The 25,906-nt window shown below is 43.2% G+C and overlaps 1 protein-coding gene across 1 annotated transcript in view; it reads left to right on the forward strand.

Moving 5' to 3' along the window:
• Positions 1 to 25,906, forward strand: part of TET1 (tet methylcytosine dioxygenase 1) — a 149,225-nt gene that overhangs the window by 69,808 nt on the left and 53,511 nt on the right. The window lies entirely within an intron of this gene.

The raw sequence follows: 25,906 nt of genomic DNA on the forward strand, positions 1-25,906 counted from the left end.
CATGTTTTCTTTCTTTTTTTTTTTTTTTTTTTTTTTGAGACGGAGTCTTGCTCTGCCGCCCAGGCTGGAGTGCAGTGGCCGGATCTCAGCTCACTGCAAGCTCCGCCTCCCGGGTTCACGCCATTCTCCTGTCTCAGCCTCCCGAGTAGCTGGGACTACAGGCGCCCGCCTCCTTGCCCAGCTAGTTTTTTTTTTTTTTTTTTGTATTTTCTATTAGAGACGGGGTTTCACCATATTAGCCAGGGTGGTCTCGATCTCCTGACCTCGTGATCCGCCCGTCTCGGCCTCCCAAAGTGCTGGGATTACAGGCTTGAGCCACCACGCCCGGCCGTGGACATGTTTTCATTCTTCTTGGGTACATACCAAGAAGTGGAATTACTGGTTCCTATGTTAACTCTATGCTTGACTTTAAGAGGAACTGCCAGACCTTTCCAAAGCAGCTTCATCCTTTTTCGTTCCCACTACCATGGATGAAAAGTTCAGTTTCTCTACATCCTGGTCCACACTTGTTAATGCCCATCTTAAAAGTTTTAGCCTCCTAATGGGTGGCAAACTGGTATCTTGAATAGCTAATGGTATTTAGCTTCTTTTCGTGTACCTCTTGGCCATTTATATGTTTTCTTTGGAGAACTGTCTATTCATATTTAAATTGAGCCATTTGACTGTTTATTGTTGAATTATAATAGTACTTTATGTGTTCTACACACAAGTCCTATATCAAATGTGTGGTTTGCAAATGTATGGTTTACTCTGTTAGTTACGGTATCATAATTTTCGTGGTGTTCAGTTTATCTTTTTCTTTGGTTACTTAAGGTTTTGGTGTTAAAAACGGTTGGCCAGGCATGGTGGCTCATGCTTGTAATCCCAGCAATTTGGGAAGCCAAGGTGGGAGGATTGCTTGAGCCTAGGTGTTGTGTTGTGGTTTTGTTGTTGTTGTTTTGAGACAGAGTTTCACTCTTGTTGCCCAGGCTGGAGTTCAATGGCGCGATTTCGGCTCACAGCAACTTACACCTCCTGGGTTCAAGTCATTCTCCTGCCTCAGCCTCCTGAGCTAAGGAGTTTGAGACTAGCCTGGGCAACGTGGTGAAACCCCATATTTACTAAAAATACAAAAATTAACTGAGCTTGATGGTGTTTGCCTGAAGTTCCAGCTACTCGGGAGGCTGAGGCAGGAGAATCTCTTGAACCCAGGAAGCAGAGGTTACAGTGAGCTGAGATCGCACCATTGTACTCCAGCCTGGGTGACAGAGCGAGACTCCATCTAAAAAAAAAATAAGCAAAATAAAATAAAATAAAAAGGAATCTGGCTGATTAAATACTAGTTTCCCTTGAGTAGATGATTTGGGGTGTTTCTTCTGGTTTTCCTTCTCTACATCTGTTGCATTTTCAATTTTTTTCTGTAGTGAGATTTTAATAAAATCAAAGAAATTTCTAATTATACTGAAAAACACAAAGGCTAACCTTGGGATTAAAGAACTGAGTGATCAACATTGTGTACATTGTAAAATCCATTCCCTATATATAAAAGTTCTGTTTAAACTTAAGCCTTGAGGGAGAAAAATGGCCGTGGGAACAGGAGTATGGGCTCTAAGCTAAGATAGTTATATGTTTGTCTCTTTTTTATTTGGATGTCTTTTGATATTTATAAAATGATTGCAAAAATAGTACAAAGAATTTCTTTACCCAACATCCCCAAATGTTATCTTACATAACCTCACTGCCAATCAAAACTAGTATATTAACAGTAACACAGTGCTATTAACTATGTTAAAGATGTAACTCAAATTTGGCCAATTTTCCCTCGAATGTCCTCTTTTGGGTGCAGGATTCCATGTACGATACCTATGCCCTTCCTTCCTTCCCTCCCTCCATCCCTCCCTCTTTGGACAAGGCCTTGCTCTGTCACCCAGTCTGGATGGAGTGCAGTGGCGTGATCTCAGCTCACTGCAGTCTCTACCTCTCAGGTTCTAACAATTCTCCTGCCTCAGCCTCCAGAGTAGATGGGATTATAGGTGTCTGACACCAGGCCCAGCTAATTTTTGTATTTTTTTTTTAGTAGAGATGGTTTCGCCATGTTGGCCAGGCTGGTCTGGAACTCCTAGCCTCAGGTGATCTGCCTGCCTCGGCCTCCTAAAGTGCTGGGATTACAGGCATGAGCCACCACACCTGGCCCCTCATTGCATTTAGTTGTCATTTCTCCTTGATCTCCAACATAGTTCCACACAGTTCCTCAGTGCTGAACAGTTGCACAGTTCTCTTTCAACATAGTTTCTCAGTGTTTGCCTTTCATGACATTGGCAGTTTTAAAGAATCTTGTTCCATTATTTTGTAGAATGTCCCTGAAATTGGTTTTTAAGAGAATTTTTGTAGAGACAGTGTCTTGCCGGGTTGCCCAGGTTGGTCTCAAAGTCCTTCCCTCAAAGGACCCTCCCGCCTTAGCCTCCCAGGGTGCTAGGATTACAGGCATGAGTTACTGCTCTTGGTTACTCTAATTGGGCTTGTTTGGTACTTCCTCATAATTAAATTTAGGATATGCATTTTTGGCAATAATCCACAGGAGTTAGGTGCCCTGCTGTGTGTCATGTCAGAAAATCACATTATCTGAGTTAACTTTGATCTCTTGGCTTAAGGGTTTTACAGAGATCCTTGGCCAGGTTTCACCTCTGTAAAATTACTGTTTCCCTTTGTAATTAACAAATATTAATATATTGTGGGGAGATATGTGGAGACTATGCAAGTCCTTTAATTGTATTTAGCATCTACTTTGCCTCCAACACTTATTAATGTGGTGTTCACCAAATGGTCATTTTCTGTTTCTACCATTCCTTCCACATCTATTAATGGAAATTCTACTGTAAAAAAGTGCTGTCCTTTTTCTCCCATTTCTTTATTCATCAAGTATTTGTTATGTTAGTATAGTATAAACTTACAGCTATTTATTTTATTCTATGGGCTATAAACTATTACTGATGGATATATGAAAGGTTAAAGAAGAGTGTTTTTGACTTGACATCTCAGGTTCTAAAGTATAAAAATAGGACTGTTGGATAGAAAGGAGGAGGAAACAGCCTATTACATACTGTTTCGAGGTAGTTAGTTTCCTGTTGCTTTGGATACTTGCAAAGGTTGAGGAATCACTTAATAGAGTTAACAGAATACACCCCTGGCATCAGTAGATGGACTCGATGCCCTTGAAGGTCTCTTCTACCTTTGAGATCCTCTCAACGGCTTAAACAGAAAACACAGATGGCCACTTCATAACTACTAAGCTTGCATAGTCAGGGTTAGCCTCTGGTGTATCTGTCACATAATTAGTAAAATCCAGCAAGAACACCAGGCAATGGGTAAGGTGTGTAGAAATTCAGTGTAAATGATGGAAACAGACCATCCCTGACGATTCCACCACACTCATTTAGCTGATGTCTCACTTGCAAGACTCAATATTACTGATGCCTAAGTAGCTGAAAGCGACTTTTCCTTGGCATATGTAAAGAAGATTATTTCATTTTCTGGAGTTGTTTTCTAATAACAGCTACACTGCTGTATGATGTGTTGTCTGCTGCCACCCCAAATCCTTTTCCAGCACTTTTCCTTTGAATTTCAGCTTTGGATTATTCTCCCCCAGACATTTCCATATTTTTCAGCTGACTTGTGTACATGTTTCCTGCCATCCCCATTTGTGAAATATTTTCATAAAGCAATATAATATAATAGTTTTAACACACATATTTTCTGTCTGTCTGTCTTTTTTTTTTTTTTTTTTTTTTTTTTTGAGATGCAGTCTCAATCTATTGCCCAGGCTGGAGTGCAGTGGCGTAATCTCAACCCACTGAAACTTCCCCCTCCCTGGTTCAAGCAATTCTCCTGCCTCAGCCTCCCAAGTAGCTGAGATTGTAGGAGCGTGCCACCACGCCTGGCTAATTCTTGTGGTTTTTCTTGTTTTGTTTTTGTTTGTTTGTTTCTTTTTGTAGACGGAATCTTGCTCTTGTTGCCTGGGCTGGAGTGCAATGGAACAATCTCGGCTCACCACAACCTCCGACTCCCGGGTTCAAGCGATTCTCCTGCCTCAGCCTTCCGAGTAGCTGAGATTACAGGCGTGCGCCACCACACTCTGCTAATTTTATATTTTTAGTAGAGACAGGGTTTCTCCATATTGGTCAGGCTGGTCCGGAACTCCCAGCCTCAGATGATCCGCCTGCCTCAGCCTTCCAAAGTTTTGGGATTACAGGCGTGAGCCACTGCGCCCGGCCTAATTCTTGTGTTTTTAGATTTTTAGTAGAGACAGGGTTTTGCCATTTTGGCCAGGCTAGCCCCGGCTCCTGACCTCAGGTGGTCCGCCCGCTTTGGCCTCCCAAAGTGCTGGGATTACAGGCATGAGCCACTGTGCCTGGCCTTATTTTCTTTTTTTCTTTTCTTTCCTTTTTTTTTTTGAGACGGAGTCTCGCCCTGTCGCCCAGGCTGGAGTGCAGCGGAGCGATCTCGGCTCACTGCAAGCTCCGCCCTCCGGGTTCCCGCCATTCTTCTGCCTCAGCCTCCCGAGTAGCTGGGACTACAGGCGCCCACCACGGCGCCCAGCTGATTTTTTGTATTTTTAGTAGAGACGGGGTTTCACCCTGTTAGCCAGGATGTTCTGGATCTCCTGACCTCGTGATCCGCCCGCCTCAGCCTCCCAAAGTGCTGGGATTACAGGCGTGAGCCACTGCGCCCGGCTTCTTTTTCTTACTATATGTTCTCTTACTACGTCAGTTAAATTTTCTTCCCTTTTAGTAGCCTGTAGTTATCGGTCTCATTTATTATTGGCCCAACACTTGTATTTTACTCGTTTTCAGTTAATTGCTAAATTTAGAAGGTCTTAGGTTTTATTTGAATTTCTACTAGCCAAGTTTGCCCACTCCTGGCAAGGGTCCTTTGTTGACTGTATTTGATCCAGTACCTAGTCCCTATGCTTGCACAGTCTCAAGCAGATTTGTTGGAATCAGTTTTGCAAAGAAAATACCAAGAAGCCTTGTAGAACTTGCTTTATTATTAATGTTCAAATGATGCCTCCCGAGGCTTCATCACACAGAAACCTTGTTCTCAAAAGTCCCATTAGTTTTTGCTGCTATGGTCTAATTGTTAGCAGGCATCAAAGTCACTTAAAAGCAGGTCACAAAAGGCTACTTGGCAACATTCCACAGTGGTGTAGATTAAAGATATTTTAGGGTCAGGCTGTAACTTTAACAGAAAACCTTCAGTATTCACATATCAGGAAATCACATGTTTTTCTGGTGTTATTTTTACTTATTTTCATAAAAAGCCTTACACTCAGCTGTGTTGGTCTTTGCAACCTTCCTTTGATTGTATGATTTTAAGATTAATTGTTGTTTTTAGTTGTGTAACACCAATCTTTTTGGACCTGTGGAATTCATAATATTGAAGTAATGCAGTCCCAGATTTGAATTTATCTGTTTATGATCCTTGAGGAAACACTTAAGAGTGGACCAAGTGTAATGCCTCACACCTGTAATCTTAGCACTTTGGGAGGCTGAGGCAGGTAGATCGCTTGAGCCCAGGAGTTTGAGACCAGCCTGGGAAACATGAGGAGATCCAGTGTCTACAAAATACAAAAAAGCCTGGCATGGTGTCTACATGCCTGCAGTCCCATCTACTCAGAAGGTTGATGTGGGAGGATCACTTCAGCCCACGAGATCCAGAGTGAGGTGAACCGAGATCGTGCCACTGCACTCCAGCCTGGGCAACAGAGTGAGAATGAGACCCTATCTCAAAAGGAAAAAAAAAAAAAAGAAATACTTAAAGAGGGAGGAAAAATACGGTGTCCTTTTCTGTATGGTTGTAATGACTTCTAATATCTTTTTTAAAAACGCTTTTTTACTTGTCTCATTCTTTTTCTCTTTACTTGTTTTTTTTTGTTTTTTGTTTTGTTTTGTTTTGTTTGGACACAGGATCTCATTCTGTTTCGCAGGCTGGAGTACAGGGGCATGAGCAGCTGGGACCTAGATACTATTTATTTGCTTGCTTGTTTGTTTGTTTATGTAGATACAGAGTCTTTCTATGTTTCCCAGGCTGGTCTCCAACTCCTGGCCTCAAGGGATCCTCCTGCTTCAGCCTCCCAGAGTGCTGTGATAACAGGTGTGAACCACTGCACTGGGCCTAGACATTTATTACTGTCTTTTTCTTTCTTTTTTTTAAATTTTATTATTTTATTATTATTATTTTGTTTCTGAGACAGAGTCTCTCTCTGTCACCAGAATGGGGTGCAGTGGCATGATCTCAGCTCACTGCAACCTCTGCCTCCTGGGTTCAAGCAGTGCTCCTGCCTCAGCCTCTCCAGTAGCTGGGATTATAGGCATGCGCCACCACACCCAGCTAATTTTTTATATTTTTGGTAGAGATGGGGTTTCACCATGTTAGTCAAGCTGGTCTTGAACTCCTGAGCTCAAGTGATCTGCCCTCAGACTTCCAAAGCGCTGGGATTACAGATGCAAGCTACCGTGCCTGGCCCCTTATTATTTTATTATTTGTTTATTAATTTATTTTGAGATATTCTCATTCTATTGCTGAGGCTTAAACTTTAGGTTGTGAAATATTCATGTAAATCTGTCTATAAGACATTTGTACAGTTGGCCGGGTGTGGTGGCTCACGCCTGTAATCCCAGCACTTTGGGAGGCTGAGGAGGGCGGATCACAAGGTCAGGAGATCGAGACCATCCTGGCTAACACGGTGAAACCCCGTCTCTACTAAAAATACAAAAAAATTAGCTGGTCGCGGGCGCCTGTGGTCCCAGCTACTGGGAAGGCTGAGGCAGGAGAATGGCGTGGGCCCGGGAGGCGGAGCTTGCAGTGAGCCGAGATCGTGCCACTGCACTCCAGCCTGGGTGACAGAGCAAGACTCCGTCTCAAAAAAAAAAAAAAAAAGACATTTGTACAGTTAAGAATTATTAGAAAAAGAACACTTGAATGGGTATATTGGCTCACACCTGTAATCCCAACACTTTGGGAGGCAGAGGCAGGTGGATCACCTGAGGTCAGGAGGTCAAGACCAGCCTGGTCAACACGGTGAAACCCCATCTCTACTAATAAAATACAAAAATTAACTGACTGTGGTGGTCCGTGCCTGTAATCCTAGCTACTCAGGAGGCTGAGACAGGAGAATCACTTGAACCCAGGAGGCAGAGGTTTTAGTGAGCCAAGATTATGCCACTGTACTCCAGCCTGGGTGACAGAGCATAATTCTGTCTCCAAAAAATAAATAAGTAAATACATAAATAAATAAAAATACAAAAATTAGGCGGATGTGGTGCTGGACGCCTGTAATCCCAGCTACTCAGGAGGCTGAGTTAGAAGAATCACTTGAATCCGTGAGGCAAAGGTTACAGTGAGCCAAGATCACGCTACTGCGCTCCGGCCTGGGTCACAGAGCAAGACTCTGTCTCAAAAAAAAGTAAAAAGAACACTCAATCACCATGCAGTTAAGAAATAAAGCGGCCAGGCGCGGTTGCTCACACCTGTAATCCTAGCACTCTGGGAGGCCCAGACGGGTGGATCACCCGAGGTCAGGAGTTCAAGACCAGCCTGGACAACACTGTGAAACCCTGTCTCTACTAAAAAGAAATACAAAAATTAGCCGGGTATGATGGCGGGTGCCTGTAATCCCAGCTACTTGGGAGGCTGAGAGGGCACAATCTCTTGAACCTGAGAGGCGGAGGCAGTGAGCTGAGATCGCATCACTGCACTCCAGCCGGGGTGACTGAGAGAGACTCTGTCTCAAAAAGAAAGAAAGAAAGCATTGCCAGCCAGGTGTGGTGGCATGTGCTTGTAGTCCCAGCTACTCTGCAGCCTGAGGTGGGAGGATGGCTTGAGCCCAGGAGGTTGAAGTTGCATCGAGCTGCGATCGGTGATCCGGCCGCTGCAATCCATCCAGGTTCACAGAGTGAGACCCTGTCTTAAAACAAACAAAAAATAAAACACACACAAAAGAAATAGGACATTGCCAATATTGTTGAATCCTCTATGTATGTCTCCCTCCCATATTGTCTTCCTTCTAATGCATAAGAAACTTACTTGTTTTTTTTTCTTTTTTTGAGACAGAGTCTCACTCTCTCACTCAGGCTGGAGTGCAGTGGTGCGAACTCCACTCACTGCAACCTCTGCCTGCTGGGTTCAAGCAATTCTCCTGCCTTAGCCTCCCAAGTAGCTGGGACTACAAGTGTGTGCCACCACGCCTGGCTCCTTTTTGTATTTTTAGTAGAGACAGGGTGTTACCATGTTGGGCAGGCTGGTCTTGATAAGATAATCATTCTTACTCTTTTTTTTTTTTTTTTTTTGGAGACAGAGTCTCACTTTGTCCCTCAGGCTGGAGTGCAGTGGTTTGATCTCGACTCATGGTAACCTCCGCCTCCCAGGTTCAAGCAATTCTCATGCTTCAGCCTCCCGAGTAGCTGGGATTATAGGCGCTGCCACCAAACCCGGCCAATTTTTGTAGTTTTAGTGGAGACAGAGTTTCACCATGTTGGCCAGGCTGGTCTCCAACTCCTGACCTCTGGTGATCTGCCGTCCTCGGCACCCAAAGTGCTGAGATTACAGGCGTGAGCCACCGCGCCTGGTCTCATAGTTGTCTATATAACGTTTTACCATTTCTAAGTGGATGCTTGACAATGTAGTTCTTAAGTATTATGATTTCTTTGGGCTAAATTCCCAGAGGAAAGATTCCTAGGCATGGGCATGTAGTCAAAACACAGTGTTTTTTTGCATAAAATTGGTATTTGATTTTATCTGATTACAAAATTAATCAGGTTTATTATAAAATTATTTAGTGTCATTATATAAATTAAATAAACACATCAAAATATATGATGTAGAAAGTAAAAGTTCCTGGTAATTACCCCACTACCAAATAACATACATTTGGTTATGTTCTTATGAGTATACAAACATTTATTATTATTATTATTTCTACTATTATTATTTTTGGGGGGGACAGAGTCTTACTCTTGTTGCTCAGGCTGGAGTGCAGTGGTGTGATCTTGGCTCACTCGGCTGGGATTACAGGCACCCACCACCACGCCCAGCTAATTTTTTGTAGTTTTAGTAGAGATGGGTTTCGCCATGTTGGCCAGGCTGGTCTTGGACTCCTGATCTTAGGTGATCTGCCCACCTTTGCCTCCCAAAGTGTTGGGGTTACAGGCATGAGCCACTGCGTCCGGCCGAAATGACAGTTTTTTAACATAAAACAAATTGAGAGAAGAATGCAATAAAGGCCACTATATCTCTTATCTCAAGAAAACAAGTCTTTTTCTCTGTGTGAATGACTGGAAGCTGTCATCATTAAGTTTAAATATCTTCATAATAAGAGTTTTCTACATGATTATGCCAGTATTGCAATTCCTTTACATTATCAAAGTTCATCCTTAGATTTCTCCAGTTGTTTCCCAAATAAAACAATTTTGAGCCTGGGGGACAAGCACCAAGATCTGTCCTTGAAGTCCAGGAAGGGATAGCATTGCAATCAAATCAGTAAGTACCATCAGTGGATTTGATAGAGGGCTGTGTAGAGATAGTAAAGGGAGGGTTGCTTAATCTAACTGAAGCTGGTTAAGAAATGCATAGTTTACTGTCACCTTTGTCCAGTTCTTAGAGATGAATGGGTGATTTTGGGGCTGTTGGATGGGGGAAGGGTGGAATAACAAGGGCATTCTAGGACTTGAAGCAAGGCTGCTTGAAATAACATTTGGCAAGGCTCCAGACCTAAGGAATTAATGCAGAGGCTGTGGTTTTCTAAAACGCCCCCCTTGGTGATGTTGATGTTTAGCCAGGTGCAGAATGCATCCTGAAGGAATGAGAGTTTCATATTAGAAGGAGCCCCTTAAAACTGCAGTCTAATGTTTGAAATTTGGGTAGGGCAGCTAAGAAACTGACTTTGTGATTTCATTTCAATCAATTTAAATTTGAAAACTGAAGCAATAGAAAACATTTGTCTCTAAAACAGAACTTCATCATTTCGGTATCCCTGCATTTTATTTTAGTCACTAAAAATGTAGCATGTATGCGGGGTGTGGTAGCTCATGCCTGGCATCTCAGCACTTGGGAAGCCTAAGGTGGGGGTATCACCTGAGGTCAGGAGTTTGAGACCATCCTGAGCAACATGGTGAAACCCCATCTCTACCAAAAATGCAAAAATTATCTGGGTGTGGTGGCAGGTGCCTGTAACCCCAGCTACTTGGGAGGCTGAGGCAGGAGAACTGCTTGAACTTGAGAGACAGAGGTTTCAGTGAGCCGAGATTGTGCCACTGCACGCCAGCCTGGGCGACAGAGAAATATCTTGTCTCAAAATAAATAAATAAGTAAAAATTTAGCATCAAATTGAGATGTATTAATTGTAACTTATACTTTAAAATATATATAGAAATACAATCAAATATTTAGTTTGTATTTTTGAAATGTTGATAATATTTTTGATATTGCCTTAAATAAAAGTATATTATTATTTTAAATTTATTATTATTATTTTTTTGAGACAGAGTCTCCCTCTGTCACCAGGTCGGAATGCAGTGGTGTCATCTTGGCTCACTGCAACTTCTGCGTCCTGGGTTCAAGCAATTCTCCTGCCTCGGCCTCCCAAGTAGCTGGGACTACAGGCCCCCGCCAGCACACCCGTCTAATTTTTTGTACTTTAGTAGAGAGGGAATTTCACCATGTTGGCCAGGATGGTCTGGATCCCCTGACCTTATGATCCACCCACCTTGGCCTCCCAAAGTGCTGGGATTAGAGGCATGAGTCACTGCACCCAGCCAAAAGTATATTATTAATATTAATTTCATCTGGTTCTGTTGGACAGTGCTTACTTAAAACAATATGAATGATTGGAAGTGCTACATACTTAAAGCCACGCTCAATTCTGAGACTAATCCTGAAAGGGTGTGAGTTGATAGATTAGGTTTGGAAAATGTTTGTCAGAACAACTACTAGAGTGTGATCTCCATAAATCTGGTATCTTTTTTATTTTCTTAACCATTTCTAGAGTATGTTTTAGGTACTCTACATTTGTTGAGTGAAGGCACTGAGGCAGAAGGAGTATGAGTAGAGGACATGGGCTGGATGGAAGAGGTGCTAAATAGATCGACTCTGCTGAACTTGGTGGCTGAATTTGGGTCTTGAACATGGGGATATTTTGAGGAGTTTTGGGTTATTATTAAGTGGGTTTTGGGTTATTAAAGCAGGTATGGGAAAGAGGTTACTCATGACTTTTAGACATGGTTGAGTTTTGTTTTTTTGTTTTTGTTTTTGATACGGAGTGTCGCTCTGTTGCCCAGGCTGGAGGGCAGTGGCACTATTTTGGCTCATTGCAACCTCCGCCTCCCATGTTCAAGATATTCTCTTGCCTCAGCCTCCTCCTGAGTAGCTGGAATTTTAGGCGCCTGCCACCACGCCCAGCTCATTTTTGTTTTATTAGTAGAGATGGAGTTTCACCATGTTGGCGAGGTTGGTCTCGAACTCCTGACCTCAGGTGACCCATTCGCCTCGGCCTCCCACAGTGCTGGGATTACAGGCATGAGCCACTGTGTCTGGCCAAGATATCCAGTTGGTGGTTGACTGAGTTCAGAATTCAGGAGAAAGATCTTGTCTTGATAGGGGAGTTATCAGCAAATAAGTGTAGGTTGACACCAAGTATGTGGACAAGTGGAGAGACTGGACAGAGGGCAAAGGGGAACACCATCATTTATAGGTGGACATGGGAGCCAGCAAAGGTAAGTGAAATAAAGAGTGGAGGATTGAAGCGAGGATCCTAAAGAAGTGAATAATAGTAACAAAATATATTCTAGTCAGGTGTGGGGGCACTCAGCCTTTTTTCCCAATACTTTGGGAGGCTGAGGCAGGAGGACCTCTGGAGCCCAGGAGTTTGAGACCAGCATGGGCAACATAATGAGACCTTGTCCCTACAAAAAATTTAAAAATTAGCCAGGCATGATGGTGCGTGCCTGTATTCCCAGCTACTTGAGAGGCTGAGGCAGGAGGAGGCTCAAACCCAGGAATTCAATAGTGCAGTGAGTTGTGATTCTGCCACTGAATTCCAGCCTAGGCAACAGTGCCAAACTTTATCTCAAAAAAAAAAAAAAAATAACCAGAATATATATATATATATATATATATATATGATGATGATGATTCTGGCATTCCATTGAATTTGGCAGTGGGGACTACGTTGGTGAATCTTGAATAGTTTCAATGTAGTGGTGGGAACAAAATCCTAATTGTAGTAGATTTGAAGAGTGCATGTTAGACAGTGACTGCAGACAATTATTTGGAGGACTTTGGTTGTAAAATGGTGCGATGTGGTAGGGTATTAGCTAACTATCCCCAGAAGATTTTGTTTTCTTTCTTTCTTTTTCTGTTTTTAGTAGAGCTGGTTTTCACCGTGTTAGTCAGGATGGTCTGGATCTCCTTATACACCCACTTCAGCCTCCCAGAAGTACTGGGATTACAGGCGTGAACCACCACCCAGGTTTTATTTTCTTAAGATAGGAAAGACTTACTTGTTATTGTCTGTGGGGAAAGAGCCAGCAGGGGAAGGTTTACAGATCTTCAAACTTTGGCTCCAGAAAGCTCTCTGATTTTTCTCTTAGGAATGTGTAAACACTTCTGTGCATATTACCACCAGCTAAGTGCTGATGGTAAATAAATACTCAGTATTCTTGCAGCTAATGTTCTTAGAAAGCTGAGACAAATAGACACTAGTTTTTTCTTTAAGGGGTAACATTAGAGGAACTGACTACAGACTCAAGACCACAGGGCCAACAGTGAAAGAACTAAAAGCCTAAACCTTGATTGGTGCCTTGTTGGATCATGAATTAACTAGTTATCTGATGGCCTTCTGCTTGGAGTTAGGCAAGGTCCCTGAAAGTTATCTTTGATCATGAGGGAGCATTCCACAAAGGATGACTTGATACTGGCTAAACCCTAGTAGGAAACAGGATCTGGCCAGGTGCGGTGGCTTATGCCTGTAATCCCAGCACTTTGGGAGGCCGAGGAGGGCGGATCATGAGGTCAGGAGATACAGACCATCCTGGCTAACATGGGGAAACCCTGTCTCTACTAAAAACCCAAAAAATTCACCGGGCGTGGTGGCGGGCACCTGCAGTCCTAGTTACTCAGGAGGTTGAGGCAGGAGAATGGCGGGAACCCGGGAGGCGGAGCTCGCAGTGAGCCGAGATTTCGTCACTGCACTCCAGCCTGGGCGACAGAGCGAGACTCCCTTTCAAAAAAAAAAAGAAAAAACAATTATCTTAAGAAAACAAGATTTGTCATAAGAAGAATCTCCTGAGCTCTTAAGGGTCATTTAAATGGTATTTGAATTAAAAAAAAAAAAAAAAGGGCAGATCACGTGAGGTCAGGAGTTCGAGAGCAGCCTGTCTAACATGGTGAAACCCCGTCTCTACTAAAAATACAAAAATTAGCTGGCCATGGTGGCCGATGCCTGTAATCCCAGCTACTAGTGAGGCTGAGGCAGGACAATTACTTGAACCCAAGAGGCGGAGGTTGCAGTGAGCCAAGATCACGCCACAGCACTCCACCCTGGGTGACAGAGTGAGACTTCATCTCAAAAAAACAAAGGGTTGTTGAAGTCTGCCTTCTATATTGAGCCTTTACAGTATGAGTGAACGTAAACCTTATTTGTAAAACTAGTGTGATTTAATCTTGTCTGATTAATCTACAATTGTATGGTCTTTTAATTTGGTTTTTTAAAAATTAATATGGAAATTTATACTGGGGGATTTTTTGTTGTCTTGTTTTGTTTTTTGAGAGACGGTCTCCCTCTTGTCATCCAGGCTGGAGTGCAGTGGTGTGACCACAGTTCACTGCAACCTCTGCCTCCCAGACTCAAGTGATCCCTTCCACTTTAGCCTCCTGAGTATCTGGGACTGCAGGCATGCACCACCTTGCCTGGCTAATATTTGTATCAGGTTGGTGCAAAAGTAACTGCAGTTTTTGCTGTTACTTTTAAAATTTTTTTAGAGATAGGGTTTTACCATATTGAAGGTGAAACCCCAGGCTGGTCCTGACCTCAAATGATCTGCTCACCTCAGCCTCCCAAAGTGCTGGGATTGCAGGCATGTCCAGCCCTGGGGTATTTTTTAATGCTAATAAGTTTTCACTGGATCTTAGTCTCCCAGTTATATGAAGTTATAAAATATGAAGAAAAAGATAAAAATATAGAACATATCAGGATTATGCAGAAATGAGGAGGTTTGTAGTCCAAGAAATATTTGGAGGGAAAATGGACTATGACCTTTGACCACATCCTCAAGGAACAGATTATTTTTGTGAGACAGTCTCATTCTCAGCTCACTGCAGCTTTGACCAGCTGGGCTCAAGCGATTCTCCTGCCTCAGCCTCTTGAGTAGCTAGGACTTCAGGCACACACCACCACACCTGGCTGATTTTTAAATTGTTTGTAGAGATGGGACTTCGCCATGTTGCCTAGGCTGGTCTTGATCTCCTGGACTCAAGCAATCCTCTTGTCTCGCCCTCCAAAAGTGCTGGCATTACAGGCATGAGCCACCGCACCTAGTTAAGAATTGGATTCTAAATTGAGTTCTAAATTTACCCGTTTTCCCTAACAGTTTGCTCTGAGCTCAGTGTTACTGTAAATATTGATTTTGGACTTAAGATGGTAATATTTTGAATAGCAATGCTATACTCCTACAACTCACAGTTAACATCCTTTCACACACAAATGAATAAAACAGGCCAGTGGATTTGGAAATTTAATAATTCGTACAATCTAAGAAAGTAAACTACCAAAAGAAGTAACTTTAATTCATTCATTGTAACTTTAATTCAGTGCATCTTAGTTAGCATTAGTATCCAGTGGAATTCATTGTGAATGTTAACAGTTATTATTCGCTACTGAATTGTTAATTTTAGAACAGTGCCTGGGGGCTAGACATTAGGACCTTGTTGTTAGACCTCTGGTTTGAGGCCTGGCTCTTGATACTGATCTGAATAAGAAACATTCAGTGAGTGGAAATATTGATATTGCTTAGTAGGAGATGCAAATGAGAGAATTCCTATGAAGTGCTGTTCATAATGATACCTGGCAAGTAGTAGATTCTCAGTACATAATAATAGGTGTTCATAAATATTCTTTTTTGTTTGTTTGGTTTTGAGATGGAGTCTCACTCTGTCACCCAGGCTGGAGTGCAGTGCTGTGATAGCTCACTGCATCCTCCGCCTCCCAGGTTCAAGCAATTCTCCTGCCTCAGCCTCCCATGTAGCTAGGATTACAGATGTGTGCCACCACGCCCAGCTAATTTTTGTAATTTTAGTAGAGACTTGGCTGTATTTTTTGTATATTTTAGTAGAGAGTGGGTTTCACCATGTTGGCCAGGCTGGTCTCGAACACTTGACCTCATGATCTGCCCACCTCAGCCTCCCAAAGTGCTGGGATTACAGGCATAAGCCACCGTGCCTGGCCCAATATTCTTTTATTAATTGTGAGTTTGAGACCAGAATTACTAGGTTTTTCTTAAATGTTGGAGGACAAATAGAAAAGGAAGAACTATCTAATATGCATTTTTCCTTTAAACAAGTCAGTTCATTTTCAGCATATACTAAAGTCCAGCAATTTGGCTGGGTCTGGTGTCTCACACCTGTAATCCCAGCACTTTGGGAAGCTAAAGTGAGAGGACTGCTTGAGCCCAGGAGTTTGAGACCAGCCTGGGCAATATAGCAAGACCCTGTCTCTTAACAACAACAACCCACAGTGTATAGGAATATGTTGATTCATGTAATCCTCACAATGAACCTCTTTAATACATGTTATTACTAGCTCTGCTCCAAAGTTTGTTGTTTGATTCCTGCCAAACCCATGTTCTTAAAAATATATAAAATAGTTAAGATACTGAAAAGAATACACTAATCAGCAGAGTTGGTTATTAACCTTAAGCATGGGTGGGGGATTGTTCATGGAAAGTGTGAAGAATGAGAAGTTAGGTTTTGCTTTAGAGTCCTCTAGGGCCTGGGCAAGGCGGCATATGCCTGTAATCCCAGCCTGGGCAACAAACTGAGACTCAGTCTCTACCAAAATCGAAACAACAAAAAAGTGAAAATAAAGTAGAGTCCTCTAATAGTAGGCTCATCAAGGGGCCAAGAGGTGTGACAGTGAAGCTTCAAGGGAGATCTACATTTTAGAGAGTTTTAAGTGAAAATTAAGTTTTAAGTGGAGGTCTACAAACCAGACCCTTAAGGGGTCATGAGCAAGTTAAGTCTGTGGTATTTAAGAAATGATTGAATCTGACTGATAATTCAATTATAATTTGGGTAGAAGTTTAAGATATTTGAATAAGGAGGGAAATTGGTAGAATGACAGTTTGAGGCAGATTGGATGGTCTTAGGTTTTTCCTCCTTTGAGAATAAATTGTACTGTCTCATAGCCCCAAAGAAAAAGGAGGATGGCCAGGAATACCTGTGAACACAGAGCATTAGCTCTTAGGTCAGTCATGATTTTCTACACATTTGGAGCCAATCTTCAATTTGCACATTAAAAGAAAATTAAATAGAGGTTTTTGATCCCTCCCTCGATTAACAACCTGCTCAACTTCCCCTCCGCCCTTCACCCCCCTCCTTCCCCCCGATTTGAAAGGATTTCTTTTGAGTTCTAAGACGCCCTGGCCAGATGAGGGTGGAGTTCTTGTTGGGGGTAGGAATGAGAAAATTAGAATATGAAACTAATCCCAGCACTTTGGGAGGCCAAGGCAGGAGGATATCTTTAGCTCAGGAATTTGACACTACTAGCCTGGGCAACATAGTGAGACCTTGTCTCTACAAAAGCAAAAGTAGCTGAGCTTCAGGGGATCCCTTGAGCCTAAGAGATCGAGGTTGCAGTGAGCTGGGATCCTCTCACTGCACTACAGCCTTGGCAATAAAGTGAAAAGAAAAGAAGCCTGGCTTTAGTGAAGAGATTTTGGAAACTTCTGAAGTCTCTGCTGTGACTCCCAACCAACCTAGATGTGGAGGAGCCATGAGACCCTATATCACCAAGGTAAGGAGAGTGGAGTCTAGGGCCACACAGTTTCTCAGACCCACCTTTGGGGCAGCACTGACTTTCTATGGACTTCGAGTCTCTCAGCTGATGGCTATAGTCAGAGTAGGGAAACAGATCAGAGGCAAAGTTCCAAGAATATTAGGTATTCGACACTTGGTTTAATAGCTGACTTCTTTTGTTTTCTATTATTTTACTCTGTGTGTGTGTGTGTGTATATGTATGAGGCAGAGTCTCACTCTGTCGCCCAGGCTGGAATGCAGTGGTACAATCTCAGCTCACTGCAACCTCTGCCTCCCGTGTTCAAGTGATTCTCCTGCCTCAGCCTCCCAAGTAGCTGAGATTACAGGCATGTGCCACCACGTCCGGCTAATTTTTGTGTTTTTAGTAGAGATGGGGTTTCACTGTGTTGGTCAGGCTGGTCTTGAACTCCTGACCTCTGGTGATTCAGCCTCCCAAAGTTCTGGGATTATAGGCATGATTCACTGCTCCCGGCCAGCTTTCCTTTCTATCCCAAAAAAAAGGAAAAATAAATTGATGGCTAAAATTCTGAATTAGTCAAATTAGTTCATTTCACTTCTTTGGGAAAATAAAGTTGTTGGAAAAACTTTGGGGAAAACTGTTGTACAGGTCTTCTTTGAAGATATTTTTGTTGTTTTTGCCTTAAATGTTCATTTTAGATTTCTCCTTAGGTGAATCTTTGGTGGGTAGCCAGTTGTTTTCTTCCTTTCCTTTCCCTTTCCTTTCCCCTTCCTTTCCCCTTCCTTTCCCCTTTCCTTTCCCCTTTCCTTTCCTTTCCCCTTTCCTTTCCCCTTTCCTTTCCCCTTTCCTTTCCTTTCCCCTTTCCTTTCCCCTTTCCTTCCCTTTCCCTTTCCTTTCCTTTTCTTTCTTGACAGAGCCTCATTCTGTCGCCCCCAGGCTGGAGTGCAGTGGTGCCATCTCGGTTTACTGCAACCTCTGCCTTCCAGGTTCAAGAAATCTCATGGTCAGGCACAGTGGCTCACACCCTGTAATCCCAGCATTTTGGAAGGCCAACATGGCAAACCCCATCTCTAGTAAAAATACAAAAATTAGCCTGGTGTGATAGGGCACACCTGTAATTCCAGCTACTCAGGAGGCTAAGGCAGGAGAATCACTTGAACCGGGGGATGGTTGCAGTGAGCCAAGATGGCGCCACTACACTTCAGCGTGGGTGACAGAGTGAGACTCCATCTCAAAAGAAAAAAAGAAGATTCTCATACCTCAGCCTCCAAAGTAGATGAGATTACAGGCATGTGCCACCTCGCCTGGCTAATTTTTGTAGTTTTTGTAGAGCCAGGGTTTTGCCATGTTGGCCAGGCTGGTCTTGAACTCCTTACCTCAAGTGATCCACTCACTGCGGCTTCCAAACTGTTGGGATTACAGGTATGAGCCACCATGCTCAGCCAATCTTTTCTTTTTATTTAAATTTGGTTTAATTAAACTGTCAGTCGTACTGGGCACTGTATGGTGATTGGTTGCAGAACAGGCCCTGACCTCTATACTTCTTAGTAGTGTCATTGGGAGGAAGTGAATACAGTATAAAGTCAACATTATGAAGGCACAAGTGGTTGTCTCTGAATTTTTTCCACAAACACTCAGTTTTCAGGCTGACAGCATAGGTCCTGACAGTGTCACTTCTGACTAGACATAAATACTTTGTGGGCTGCCCATGGTTGTGTTTCACATAATACTTCATTAATAATTTGGTCTTTCCTCAACAATTTGATATATTTACTTTATGCATTCTCAAAAGAAATGAAAATTGGATGTTGGTGAGTGGAGGACAATCTAAGACATCACAATTGGGTCACAGTACCCAAATGGTATGTCCATGGTATTAAAATTTCATGGGGAGGGTTATTAGGGGGAAAAAATGTCTAAAAAATGCTAGAGGGAATGGTTATTAGTGAAGATAAAAAACTGTTAACAAACCTTGAGCTACCTCTAGTAAAGATCTTATTTGACCATGTCAACGAACAGACTTTGAAAGGCTTTATTTTTCTATATGATTTGAGTAGCTGTTTCTTTATTGGTTGTTGTTGTTTTTGTAGTAGCTTTTTCTTGAAGCAGGAAATACTGCATGTATGGAGTGTGTGTGTGTGTGTGTGTGTGTTTGTGGCGGAGGGGCTATAGTCAGATTCTGTTCAAATGACTCGGTCATTTCAGAATAAAACACCACATTGCTCCTTTAGACTGGATATAAGATTATCAAGACAATGGGAATCTGGAAAAATGAGAAAATGGAGCGGGCGTAGGAACTACTAGACCCAGACTTGATCTAAGGAGTTCAGCATTATTCTTGCTTCCGAGTGGGTAGGATGGTCCCAGAGCAAGTTCTCTTCCTAGGATAATTTTTAAAAGTGATATGAAACAGGCTGGGCTCAGTGGCTCATGCCTGTAATCCCAGAACTTTGGGAGACCAAGATGGGCGGATCACTTGGTCAGGAGATTGCGACCATCCTGGCTAACACGGTGAAACCCCACCTCTACTAAAAATACAAAAATTTAGCCAGGTGTGGCGGCGGGCGCCTGTATTCCCAGCTACTCGGGAGGCTGAGGCAGGAGAATGGCCTAAACCCGGGAGGCGGAGCTTGCAGTGAGCCGAGATCGCTCCACTGCACTCCAGCCTGGGTGACAGGGCGAGACTTCACCTCAAAAAAAAAAAAAGATATGAAATATAACTAATAACAAAGCTCAAGAGTTCTTAATTAAGCTCATTAATTAGTGCAAATGTCTTATGAAGATTTTCTTTTCTTTTTTTTTTTTCTTATTTAAGACAGAATTTCATTCTGTTGCTCCGGCTAGAGTGTAGTGGTGATCCGCCTGCCTAGGCAGGAGTGAGAGACCAGTCTGGCCAAGATGCAAAACCCAGTCCCTATTAAAAATACAAAAATTAGCTGGGTGTGGTTGTGCAAGCCTGTAATCCCAGCTACACGGGTGGCTGAGGTGGGAGAATCGCTTGAACCTGGGAGGCGGAGGTTGCAGTAAGCCGAGATCTCACCATTGCACTCCAGCCGGGGCGACAGAGCAAGACTCCGACTCGAAGATTACTATAATAATAATAATAATAATAATAATAATAATAATAATAAAGAATAAGTATTATTTTGGATAGGGTCTCTCTCGCCCAGGCTGCAGTGCAGTGGTTCGCCCTCGGCTCCCTGGAACCTGCGCCTCCCAGGTTCACGTGATCCTCCCGCTTCAACCTCCCAAGTCGATGAGACTAGAGGCGTGCACAACCATGCTTGGCTAATTTTTAGTAGACACCGAGCTTCACTATGTCACCCAGGCTGGTTTCAAACTTCAGGCATGCTGGAGTCAAGTCTGCCTGCCACGACCTTCCAAAGTGCTGGGAATCCAGGCGTGAGCCGCTGTGTCCCGCCCTTTCCGTACACAAATCTTAGAAGGACCTCAAGATCTTTCCTATAGATAAATACATACATTGAAGTTCTCAGTGTTCTTGGATATGCACATCTGTAAAATTAAAAGTATCGAGTCAGAAACTAAGACTTCTCTTTTTGCAATCCTATTAGTGTTAAACACTAGTAACTTTTTATTTTCTTAAGATGGAGGCTCGCCCTGTCACCCAGGCTGGAGTGGAGTGGTGCTATCTCGGCTCACTGCAACCTCCTCCCGAATTCAAGCGATTCTCATGCTTTAGCCATCCGAGTAGCTGGGATTTACATGCATGTGCCACCTCGCCGGGTAATTTTTGTCTTTTTAGTAGAACGGGAGTGTCACCATGTTGGTCAGGCTGGTTTTGAACTCCTGACCTCAGATGATCTGCCTGCCTCGACCTCCCAAAGTGCTGATATTACAGGCGGAAGGCGACATGCTCTGCCTGTCATTTATTTTACAGCTTCTCACCCTTTACTCTTGCTTTGGAAGACTTTCCCTACGTTTAAAAAAATTTTTTTTTTTTTTTTTGAGACGGAGTCTCACTCTGTCGCTGAGGCTGGAGTGCAGTGGCTCAATCTTGGCTCATTTCAACCTCTGCCCCCAGATTCAAGTGATTCTCCTGCCTCAGCCTCCCGAGTTGCTGGGATTATAGGCACCTGCTACCGCGTCCAGCTAATTTTTGTATTTTTAGTAGAGGGGGTTTCACCATCTTGGCCAGGCTGGTCTTGAACTCCTGACCTCTCGTGATCCACCATTCCTGGACTAAATATTTTTTTTCTTTCTTTCTTCCTTTCTTTCTTCCCTTCCTTCCTTCCCTCCCTCCCTCCCTCTTTCTTCCTTCCTTCCTTCCTTCTTCCTTTCCTTTCCTTTCCTTTCCTGTCCTGTCCTGTCCTCTTCTCAGAGTCTCGCTCTCTCGCCCAGGCTGGAGTACAGTGGCACAATCTCAGCTCACTGCCAGCTCCGCCTCCAGGGTTTACCCCGTTCTCCTGCCTCAGCCTCCCAAGTAACTGGGACTACAGGCGCCCGCCACCATGCCCGGCTAATTTTTTTGTATTTTAGGAGAGACAGGGTTTCACCGTGTTAACCAGGATGGTCTTGATCTCCTGATCTCTGATCTGCCCACCTCGGCTTCCCAAAGTGCTAGGATTGCAGGCATGAACCACCACGCCTGGCCTAAATACTCTTTTTCTTACATCTCTTGTGTATGTGTGTGACATGTAATATTTATATGATGGTTGCATTTTAGTGTCCATAAATAGACTTTTTGCAATACTACCACACTTATTAGTTTGCATAATATTTGTGAGGCTGCTTACTAGATACAACAGGAGTAATTGTGACAGGTTGTATGGCACATGAAGCCTAAAATATTTACTATCTGACCCTTTACAGAAAAGTTTGCTGAACCTTGGTATAAACAATGTGTCTTTTGGCAACATGATAATCTGTTTAATCTTAGGCATTTTTATTCTTTTTTTTTTTTTGAGACGAAGTTTCACTCTTATTGCCCAAGCTGGAGTGCAATGGCATGATCTTGGCTCACTGCAACCTCCGCCTCCTGGGTTCGAGCGATTCTCCTGCCCAAGAGGCAGGGTGTCACTTTGTTGCTCAGGCTGGAGTGCAGTGATTCCACCACTGATCAGTTATAGTGTTGAATTTCTATGTTTATGACCTAGGCCAATTCACATCTCCTTAGGCAACCTAGTCTAGTGGTCTCCTATTCCCAAGAGATTACCAATTTTTTTTTTTTTTTTTTTTTTTCATTTTTTTGAGACAGATTCTCACTCTGTCGCCAGGCTGGAGTGCAGTGGTGTGATCTCTGCTCACTGCAGTCTCTGCCTCCCAGGTTCAAGAGATTCCCCTGCCTCAGCCTCTAGAGTACTTGGGACTACAGGCGTGCACCACCATGCCCGGCTAATTTTTTTTTTTTGTATTTTAGTAGAGACGAGGTTTCACCATGTTGGTCAAGATGGTCTCTATCTGACCTCGTAATCTGCTTGCATTTGTCTCCCAAAGTGCTGTGATTACAGGCATGAGCCACTGCTCCCGGCCTATTTATTTATTTATTTATTGAGACGGTGTCCCATTTTTTTAACCTGGCTGGGGAACAGTGGCACAATAGTATCTCACTGCAGCCTTGAACTCCCAGTCTCAAGGGATCCTCTAACCTCAGCCTACCCAGCAGGTAGGACTACAGGTTCATACCACTGCACCCGGCTCATTGTTTTTTCATTCATTCTTTTACTGAATTTACAAAGAAATATTGTATATATTTATCATGTACAACATGAAGTTTTCAAATGTGTATACACTGTGTAATTGGAATTATCGTTCTTTTTACAATTAATATCAATGGAAACACTCCACTGTCTCAATTCCTGTGGTATGTCTGATGAGCTGTTTCAAGGTTTTTCAAAATTAGTCTGAAGTCACAGCTTCTCTAGAGGCTGAGGCAGGAGACTTGCTTGAGCCCAGCACTCCAAAATCAGGCTTGGCAACATAGAGAGACCCTGTCTCTACAAAAAATAGGAAAAATATAAATTAACCAGACGTGTTTACAGGCGCCTGTAGACCCAGCTACTCAGGAGGGTGAGGTGGAAGGATAACTTGAGCCTGGGACTTCGAGGCTACAGTGAGCCATTATCATGCCACTGTACTCCAGCCTGGGGAACACAGTGAGACCTTGTCTCAAAAAAAAAAAGAAAAGACAGTAGATCAATAAGGATTAGAGGAGGGAATAGGGAGTTATTGCTTAAATAGGGCACAGCATTTCTCTTTGGGGTTTTGAAAATGCTCTGGAAGAAGAGAATGGCTATGGTTGCACAACAGTACAAATAAACTAAAAACCACTGAATTGTACTCTTCTTCTTCTTCTTCTTCTTCTTCTTCTTCTTCTTCTTCTTCTTCTTCTTCTTCTTCTTCTCCTTCTTCTTCCTCTTCTTCCTCTTCCTCTTCCTCTTCTTCTTCTCCTCCTCATCCTTCTCTTCCTCCTCCTCCTTCTTCTCCTTCTTCTTCTTCTTTTTTTTTTTTTTGAGATGGAGTTTCACTCTTGTTGCCCAGGCAGGAGTACAATGGCACAATCTTGGTTCACTGCAACCTCTGCCTCCTGTGTTAAAGCGATTTTCCCACCTCAGCCTCCTGAGTAGCTGGGATTACAGGCACCCGCCATCACGTCCAGCTAATTTTTGTATTTTTAGTAGAGAAGGGTTTTGCCATGTTGGCCAGGCTGGTCTTGAACCCTGACCTCAGGTGATCCGCTTGTCTAGGCCTCCCAAAATGCTGGGATTACAGGTATGAGCTACCACGCCCAGCTGAATTGTATACTTTTCAACTGTAAAGTGATGGATTTCATGTCATGTAAATTCATCTCAATAAGAAAAATTAGGTTGGGTGCAGTGGCTCATGCATGTAATCCCAGCACTTTGGGAGGTCAAGGTGAACAGACCACTTGAATCCAGGAGTTTTGAGACCAGCCTGGGCAACATAGTGATATCCTGTCTCTAAACAAATACGAAAAAATTAACCAGGCATGGTGGTATGTGCCTGTGGTCCCAGCTTACTCGGGAGGCCGAGCTAGGAAGCAACATGTAAGCCTGGGAGGTTGAAGCCGCAGTGAACCATGATTGTACCACTACACTCCAACCTGAGTGACAGAGTGAGACCCTGAGAAAGGAGGGAGGGAGGGAGGGAGGAAGGAAGGAAGGAAGGAAATTGAAACTATAGCAGTTACTTTAAAGACCCAAACACTAAAAATAACCCAATGCCCATGTCCAGCAGAAAAAATGATAACTTTGTTATGTATTTAATCAGTGAACTTACTATACAATGAGAATGGACTACAAGTATACTTAACAACTCATTTTGTGAAAATTTAAAAAGCTATATACTTGTGATTTGTACACCTTTCTATGTGTATGTTCTATTTGAAAACAGTTTGTGTCAAAATAATAGGTATGTCTGGGCACGGTGGCTCACACCGGTAATGCCAGCACTTTGGGAGGCTGAGGTGGGCAGATCACCAGGGGTCAGCCTGGCCAACATGGTGAAACCCATCTCTATTAAAAATACAAAAATTAGCTGGGTGTGGTGGTGGGCGCCTGTAATCCCAGCTACTAGGGAGGCTGAGGAGGAGAATTGCCTGAACCCAGGAGGCGGAGGTTGCAGTGGTCTGAGATCATACCACTGCACTCCAGCCTGGGCAACAGAGCAAGATTCTGTCTGAAAAAAAAATTAATTAATTAGAACATATAATAAAAATAAATAAATGGATATTGTCTAATGAACACTACTGATGTAAAAGTAGTTTAAATTGTGGGTTTTTTTGTTGTTGATTTTTGTTCTTTTAAGAGACAGTCTCAGTCACCCAGGCTGGAGTGCAATGACACAATCTTGGCTCCCTGCAACCAACACCTCTCAGGTTCAAGGGACTCTCCTGCCTCAGCCTCCCGATTAGCTGGGACTACAGGTGCCTACTATTATGCCTGGCTAATTTTTTTTGTATTTTTAGTAGAGATGAGGTTTCACCATATTGGCCACGGTGGTCTCAAACTCCTGACCTTGTGATCTGCCTGCCTCAGCCTCCCAAAGTGCTGGGATTACAGGCGTGAGCCACCGCGCCCAGCCTATAGTTTAAATTTTTTTAATTATTATTTATTTTTTATTTTTTGAGATGGAGTCTTGCTGTGTCACCAGGCCTGAGTGCAGTAGGGCAATCTCGCCTCACTGCAACCTCTGTCTCCTAGGTCAAGTACAGACGTGGCCTAGTTTAAATTTTTACTTGGAGGCCAAGGTGAGTGGATTGCTGGAGCCCACAAGTTAAGAGAACAGCTTGGGCAACATAGTAAGACCCTGTCTCTACAAAGAAACTTTTTATTTTAATTTTTTTTAACTTTAAAAATACTATTTGGGGGAAATCAAAATATTAGCAGGTATGATATTTTGATAGTTCTGTGGAGTTTGTTTTTGTTTGTTTGTTTGTTTGAGACGGAGTCTTGCTCTGTCGCCCAGGCTGGAGCGCAGTGGCATGACCTTGGCTCACTGCAACCTCCGTTTCCTGGGTTCAAGAGATTCTTATGTTTTAGCCTCCCAAGAAGCTGAGACTACACCACGTCCTGCTAATTTTTGTATTTTTAGTAGAGACAGGGTTTCCCCATATTGGCCATGCTGGTGTTGAACTCCTGACTTCGTGATCCACCCACCTCAGCCTCCCAAAGTGCTGGGATTACAGGTGTGAGCCATCACCCCTGGCCTTTGCTTTTGTTTCTTGGAGAAGAGGTCTCACTTTGTCACCCAGGTTGGAGTGTAGTAGCACAGTTCTGGCTCACTGGAACCTCCATCTCCTGTGCTGAAGTGATGCTGTCACCATCAGCCTCCCGAGTAGCTGGGGCTGCAGGTGTGCATCACCATACCTGACTAATTTTTTTTTTGTATTTTTGCTAGAGACTGGGT

Source organism: Piliocolobus tephrosceles, chromosome 9 (genome assembly GCF_002776525.5).
Source record: "Piliocolobus tephrosceles isolate RC106 chromosome 9, ASM277652v3, whole genome shotgun sequence".
Lineage (NCBI taxonomy): Eukaryota > Metazoa > Chordata > Mammalia > Primates > Cercopithecidae > Piliocolobus > Piliocolobus tephrosceles.